We start from the raw sequence: 8,095 nt of genomic DNA on the forward strand, positions 1-8,095 counted from the left end.
GGGGGGGGGGGGGGGCTCGAACAGGTTTAAAGGGTTGGCAGGATGGTCCATAGTGGAGCAGCAGCGACGGAGGGATGTGGGGACGATGCTGCGAACAGTTTTGGGAATGCATGTGTTTCCGCGCGTTGATATGATTTAGAATCGCTTGCCGGCGTCGACGTCGCGACGGCATCGCAGCCGTGCCCCTAACGCGCCATATACCGCCTCTCGTATTCGCGAATGTTTTGTCCACGCGATTCGCACACGGCGCTAACGCTATGTCCAAGATTTACTGGGGCTACGTGACCTTCCGTCCGCGAAATTAGGCCAATTCATCATGCTGCCTGAATACCGAGTTTACCTATTCAGCTCCGATTACCAATGGGTGCCCTCGCCAATGTGTACGGCCCTTAATATTGATAATATATATTACCAGCTGGTCTCTTTATTCCTTCGTCTCGTGCGAATTACTGGACACCCAATGGGCGGAAGGCACATTAGGGAATTTTGATATTCTGAAATTTTTCGCAATTTTTAACGTCTCCCATAAAAACTCTTCATTTTCGATTTGCTCGAATTTGCAAGAATCATGCTTCGTTTCTTTTGTGTTCATTCCACTTTCACGGGTTTTTCTACGTTTTTACTTACTTTTTTCTTCAACTTTTTCATGACGAATGAATTTTTCAAAGCACACCTGCTTCGCACCGAACGTGTCAGCTAGATTGCCTTAGGGGAATGAAACCACCTCTCACTCCTATTCGTGCCTTCCTCTTTCTCATCCCTTCGCTCCATTCCCCTTTTTGCTCCGACATGCTCTGCCATATCTGCATAGAGATAGACACTTTTTGAACATGACTGCAAGTGAAAAATAAAGCTGCTCTTCCCTCGCCAGGGCACTTCCTGTGGCAAGGGGATCGCGTGATGTAGGACAGCGAAGCAGGGCAATATCGTCGCCATGCGTAATCACCCTAAGCACGCTGGTGCAGCCAACAGTTAAGCCGCGAACTATGTATGGCTATGCCAAATATTTAAATGGAGTTTCGGAGGAAGCTCGTGGGCGATACACAAAATAGGGCAGCGTCGGGACGTCCTCGAATTTATAGGGGTTGCCCTCTAAGGCCATAGCTGTCCACTAAGGGGATGACCAACCCGATTCCCCTTTTGCTAAGGTTCACCACCGCGTCTGAACTCGAAGAGCAAACCTTAGTGCCTCGATGGGATTCCGATTGAATTTCTTTTCCGGGTAAAAAAAATTGTTTCACGTAAAACGTTTCTCGGAGCGAATGGCAAATCGGAAACGTGAAAGTGGCACTTTCGATCGGTTTCGAGTATAACAACTGAGTCGCTGCTCGTAAAAATACAGAAAAGAAGATAGAGATAAGAATAACAGAAAATAGGAAGAGAAGTTAGAGAAGAAAAATGTTGAGAGAAGCTGTGAAAGTTTCCATGAGAGGATCAGTACCAGTACCACCACCGTCGCCAGCAGCAGTATAGCACCACTGCTACCCCCTGCGTCACCAGCATCATCTACCCTAGCAACCATCCCTCTATCACGCAGCTCGGGATATGATAAATCGCTCGCGTTTCCAATCTATCGCAACCCTCTCGAATCTCTGGTGGCTCGTCGAATCAGCACTTCGATTCGAGAAATTATTCCCGAAATCAAAACTTCCTGCTTCCTCCATTCTTTCATTACAGCAGCTAGGCCCTCTGTGGGCGTGAGTACCTCGCACGGAATACAGGGAATTAGCAAAAGTCGTCGTGAGAGTTTGATATAAGCGAAGAGAGAGAGAGAGAGAGAGAGAGAGAGAGAGAGAGAGAGAGAGAGAGAGGGGAGACGAAGAGAAAGAGAGCGAGAGAGATAGCAGTGCCAGGTGTCGTGTAATAGACGGGCAAAAGTGAAGAAGGGTTGGAAGGAAGCAGGGAGGGCTAAAAGGGGTTTGTAGGGAGTAACACGCCCGGATCCGGTCGGTTTAGAATGTTTGTGCTGACAAAACAAGCACGATAGAAGCGATGTAACATTCGCGAAGTGTAAAGTCACGATAAAGGTGGCGACGCGACGGATAAGCGTTCGCGGGATCCTCGACGTGGCCCGAGAGATGAAGGCTAAATATAGGCGGGGGAATCAAAGAGATAATGACAGAGCAGGAGGGTCAAGGTGGCCTCGAGATAGACGCTCGTGACTTATCGAGATTTCCTACACCGAAGACGACTCGGCTCCACTGTGTATAAACTAACTCCTTGGCTCTGATCAATTCTTTGAAGGAAGGTCAAAATGAAAAAAAAAATTGATTTTTCTCCTACCCAATATTCTTCCCGACATTCGCTCCTCTCCTTTTGGCTCGGTCACGCAAATGCATTCCAAAGTGGAGGAATTGTATTTCCCTAGCTGTTCTCCGGCCAAGTGAGAATCCTATTTGTTCCCCAGAATCGTATTCATAATGAGGCTTTTCAGGCTCCCTCTCGCCCACCCATATTTCCCGTAGCGACTGACGGACGCACATCGCGAACCCTTACATGCATATTCATACGAGACTGCTAAAGGCAACCCTCGGGCTGCGTAGAGCATGTACATTTTCGTGACGTGCACGCAGGGGCTGTGAGAGGACGAATCCCAAAGAACGTGTGTGGGTGGGCTTGGGTTTATGTCGAAGCCCAAGTAGAGGAATCGAGGTGTGGAGAGATGGAGAGAGAGAGAGAGAGAGAGAGAGAGAGAGAGAGAGAGAGAGAGGGAGAGAGGGAGAGATGGAGTGGGAGAGGGAGAGAGAGACAGAGATAGATAGAGAGAGAGACAGAGATAGAGAGAGACAGAGAGACAGAGAGAGAGAGAGAGAGAGAGAGAGAGAGAGAGAGAGAGAGAGAGAGAGAGAGAGTGAGAAAGAGTAAAGAGGAGGACCACTAGAGAAACTCGGCCCCACGTCGCTTTCTATACGCGCACACCCGGTATACAGCCCGTATACACCCCTTCGTGTATAGTGCCAGTCAGGGCTGTATTGTTTGAGTTATCACAATGGCGGAACAAAACCTCAACCAGGGGGGGAATCGAACTCCACTCCAGGCCCTGAGAGCAACACCCCTTTCCCTCTTAACTTCACATACTCTCCCCCCCCCCTCATTCACTGAAATTCTCTGCTGCTTCTTGGCGAAGTCGAAAATACGCTCTGATATCTTACACCTATGTGAAATCGCACGAAGCTGCGGACAGGCGCGGGCGACGGGATATTTGCAAGATGAAAAATGTGTTTAAGGACCACAGGATACACTGGGGATTGTTGATAATCGACTATAAACTTGATATATTCAATATTGAGAGCTGATTAAGATCAATTTACCCGATAATTTTGTGATTAAGTAGGAGCGCCGTTAGAACGGTTTTAATCGAGTTGACATGATCGATACTTGTCGGTTCTTGGATACGCGTTTCATAGAAATTATCTTAATGGAGGAAACGGGTGTTACGTAGCCGAAGAATTGATGAATAATTGATTAACATTACGCGGGAAGGACTAAGCTCGGGAATCTTGATTCATAACTAATCCGGCGTATAGGCGATAACCGGATTACGATAATGACTAGGCGTAGCAGCATTACGAACGGCTGCTTCTCCTTCCTCTGTATACTCAAAGCCTTCGCACCGAATACCTGACAAGATGAGCCTCTCTGCTACCGGAAGCGGGAGATACCAACGTCGCTGCAGTTTTGGAGCTGCAGTCTTCCGGGGAAATAAGGAGAAAAAAAATTAGGAAATTCCAGCACGAATTCGCTGCATACGCCTGGGTAATTTTCATCGGTTTGGACACATTACACGGTTTAATATATATTTTTTCTTCTCTCTCCTTTTGTTTCACTTTCTTTTGCCGAGCGAGAGAGGGACAGAGCGAGAGATGTTTCAGCGGTAGGATTTTACCTACACGTGTAATTCTCACATGCCCACCTAGTGGCTACACGGGTATATTTTTTGTGTCGCTTCCATTCTTTATCCCTGCTGCAGGACACGCTACTGTACTTTTATTGCAACAAATTCGAGCATTGCCGCATCCCCGTACTTTCCCACGGACATTTTATCCTTATTTCCACTCGCATATTCACCCGCTTTCTCACCTCTTCGCGCTGATCTCTCTCGTGTCTCTGCGGCTCTGCGCATCCCGTGCGACGTTTCCTACGAAACGACCCCCTTCGCCACCCTGTGCTGTCGTCCCTGCAACCACTCATGCCTAGAAAAATATATGGTAACACGTGGTTCTGGTATCGCGATGAGTCCTTGAGAGACCCCGATCGAAATTTCTTGTATCGATCTTCCACAAAGTCCCGAGAGATTCTTCCATGCAAATTCGCCTTTAGGTGCTCCGTGTCGTCACCGTTCGAGTCCTGCCGGAACTTCCTGACAACTCGACACCTCGACAAACTGTTCTAACAACTTCTCCAGCAGGGACCAGCAGGTTCTGGGAGTTTGATGGGTCTCCGGTAACGCGTGTCTTCCCTGCGGTTCTGAAATCCTGTCCGTGGACCGCGCGGGATGCTGCAAGGACTCCTTGCGGCAAGACGCAACCTCGTTGACTAACCTAAACCGATCCTCGAGGAGATCTTTAGATAAAAGGATCACGTCGGAAGCTGCTGGTCCAGCTAGATACTCTGGAGTCCGATCGAAACCGAGATGTCAGCCACGCAGAGTTTCGTGCGGTCGTGTCCCACCCACTCTCGGCCCCTCCTAAGAATATATCCTTAAGCTAGATTCCAGATGCCGTCCTGTTCTATCCAAGGATTAAAGTGCCCTCTGGGAGAAATTCCATGGTGTACCGCCGATAACCTGATAACTTACGAGCACGTAGCTACCAGGTCTCACAAGGGTGTCCTTTCTGCCTCCCTGTAAGGCCATTCGAGTCCTTTCCGATCTTTACGAGACTCGTGCAGAAGCATCGTTAATAACATTACCCACTGCTGCACGGACAGGACGCAGTCTCGCATTTCGAGTTTCGCCTTCCCAGAATCCCACTTGGATATGGAAGATCAATTAGTAAGGAAATTCACGAGCTGTCACGTGGTCCAACGAATTCGCATAATGATTAAATTTCGAGACTGGCTGAATGCCGGCTACGTGTTCCCAATGACTTTCTGGATAATTAAGCAATATTGAGTAATCGATTATCATAATTGGATGCCTACAGCTTTTACTGTTTCTCTCGTGTAAATCGTGCAGATTTAAATATTTATTTTTACGTAGATCGATCGGTCGCACTTTAAATACCTTTAAAATTCGAAGTGACAGATGCGCGATTGTTGCCTCTGCGAGTAGTTCGTAAAATCAGTAAAATCGATGTAAATACGGATTGCCGAGTTGAATCGTGCGTGCCGAATCGAGCTGCGTCAGGAAAGCGCGAACCGCAAAGCACCGGAGGTATGTGGAGCGCGTTACGGCAGTTCAAAGTTCACCGATCACCGTTCGGCGCTTTACGAACGCCGAAACAAACACACGAGCCTATTGCACATTCCGCCAGCGATTCGTTATTTCATTACGATACGCGCAAACTAGAAAATGTCAGGTATGGAGCACGTATACGCTGTACGATTTAAAATTGTTATATAATCGAAAAATTAATCTTTCGGCAGATTATCGGACTAAATATTTCTATTCTCCTGTATCGTAGTTCGTTAACAGACTGTATGGAAATTGTGAAGAATTTCAGTGAAAAGTGTTCAGGAGCAAAGAGAAGAAAAGTTTGTCCCCCGTTATTCGCAAAAGCTCAAAGATGAAAAAGTTTAAAGGCGCAAAAGCACTGCCTGCGATAAATTGCACGTCAAAAGTATAATTGCAACTTTCAGGCGGGTCCGTCTCATCGACCACACGAGAACTCAAGCAGCATCTGCCATCCTAAGCGATTGGTTGGCCTTAAGGATTTACGACAATATTTACGCTTATTAGCCGAATTACAGGGCGGAACTTGCATTGACCCCAACGTGGTGCAACCGTAAATCAGCGCTGATTGGCTACAATTTTTTTGCCTCGTTCTACCGAAGCGAAATTAAATTAACGTCGAAGCGGATATCGACTAGGTAGAATCGATATGGCCAAGACGTAGAACTGCGAAGAAACAACCGGAAAGCGAACGCGAGTAAAATTGTTCGCAAATATCGTAACTTCCTGTCGCTCGAAGACTCCGACCTTATTCGGCTCCCAGCTAAAGTACACGTATGAAACGAATGTCCTCTGGCCGCCGTAGCAACTTCCCGACGCCGCAAGATATATTCCGTGAAAGGGATCGTACCCGTGGCTCTGTCCCTTTCCGATTCTTGGCAGGGAAGGCGCGCGAGTGAGACAGAGACGCACGACGAGTATGACAGTCAGTCCCCGAAGATCCGGCATCGAGCTAGAGGGAGACGGTTGCAGGAAGAAGATGGCCCTGAGAGCCGGAGAGAGATTGGTGCGCGGGGTCGAAAACTGCTGCTGCCTGAGAGATTAAAGATCGAAGATGAGGAGCAGGAAGAGGGAGAATGGGGATTCGAGTATTAGAAAGAGTGGAAGTTGGTCCAGCGCGAACGGAGCCTCTGGCAGTACGGAACGATGCTGGGGCAGAAGGAGCAAAGATGGTAGGGTCAGGTCGTCGATAGAATAAAGTTGTCAAGGAAGCGCAGAAACGTTCCAGCCCCATCGAGATGGTCTCGTAAATCTCTTAAAAGTTTGGTAGCGAGAACCAATTTTTTCCCCATCCACCCCGGTCCACACCGTGCCACTCAAGACAATACTTTCTCGCGATTATCGGAAAGCGAGAATCCACATCCGCTTAGCAGGGCCGCTGCCGGAAGCCACGTACCCACGTTCCCACGTAGCCAACTTGGACAACTATTGGATTAATCGGCATTGATTTATCGACTCCGGCTAAGAGGAGCAGCAGGACTGGACCTTCTTTACTCTTATTTTCTCCCTAATTCGCTACCTTCTACTCGCGGACGGTCTCGGTGAAAAGCATCCCGAAGAAAGCAGCTGAGCTTTCGGTCTCCAGGCTGAAAAGGGATCGCACGTAATTCCTGTATAGAATTCTAATTATCCCCGGCGGGAATTAGGTGGCAGGTGCAGGGAACGTCTTTTTGACAAGACCTATTGGCATGTTTGCTAAAAGCAAGAGCGGCAGCTGCCGGCACTGCCCTGAGTCGGGTCGCGCGAGCCTTAACGTCGGAGCTTCGAGCGTTGTTGAAACAGCATAACGAGCAGCCATCTTGAGGGCCGAGGCGCCTCGAAGTCTGTGTAAACCTGACTTATCTACGTATTAGATCTTGGGGCTGTGTACGTTACGTTAGGCGTCTAAGGAGACTCGGTAAATCGAGGGTAAACGATCTATTATTTGCAGGCTCGCTATGTGGAAGCGCTAACGAGGGGTCGCGGGTAAGTCGCATGAGGAAGCGCGGGAGGGAGGTACGCGAACACAGGAACGTCTATGCACGTGCTATGTGGCTAAACGTGTTCAGAACACGAGGAAATGTGACACTGGGTAGTATGGCAGAAGAGCATGTACGTAAGTGGGGTACGATGTTAGGCACTGGCTGCTGCGAATCCCCTTGTAGCTTAGTGATACGTAGAAATGCTAACGCGTGACTCTGGGGTTATGGGGGATGCAAGCAAGTTCAACGTGGAAATTAATCTGGCTAAGGGCGAAATGGCTCTGAAATTCATGCTTTACATTCAAATCGTCAAGATTTCGTAGAAAGGTAAGAGCGAGCTTACCGTAATAGGAAAATCAAAGACCTGGAAGTTGCCCTGCCAGGACTTTCTCAGTAAAAAAAAAAAGAAGATTTAGGAAGGCTTTGATGACGCGTCTAGTAAGATAGGGTGCTTCTGGACAGAGGGTACAGTTCTCGCGTAACAGAATTATTTCACTCTAGAGAAGAGTATGGCATATACGCGTATACCAGTGGCAGGAGAATTTCTAGGTAGAAGGTGGAAAGTTCGTGGTGAGACGGTACGGGGACTGAGAGGGGTGGGCCCCCGCTCCATTACCATCCCCTAAATCACACCCGCAACGTTTTTAGGACGGTCGTAACTCCGCTCTGATGTTTTTGGTCTCATTAGTAGCTGTCTCTCGGCTCGGAGGCCCAGCCGAGGGGGGGGGGGGGGGAAAGGGGG

The 8,095-nt window shown here is 48.5% G+C and overlaps 2 protein-coding genes across 10 annotated transcripts in view; one reads left to right on the forward strand and one right to left on the reverse strand.

Annotated features, from left to right (window-relative positions):
- LOC107264621 (synaptogenesis protein syg-2) overlaps window positions 1–8,095 on the reverse strand; it is a 136,479-nt gene that overhangs the window by 70,373 nt on the left and 58,011 nt on the right. The gene's annotated exons all lie outside the window — the stretch shown is intronic.
- Window positions 1–8,095, forward strand: part of LOC107264618 (tyrosine-protein phosphatase Lar) — a 266,051-nt gene that overhangs the window by 7,101 nt on the left and 250,855 nt on the right. The gene's annotated exons all lie outside the window — the stretch shown is intronic.

The sequence above is a fragment of the Cephus cinctus genome, unplaced genomic scaffold (assembly GCF_000341935.2).
Source record: "Cephus cinctus unplaced genomic scaffold, Ccin1 Ccin1_scaffold0189, whole genome shotgun sequence".
NCBI lineage: Eukaryota > Metazoa > Arthropoda > Insecta > Hymenoptera > Cephidae > Cephus > Cephus cinctus.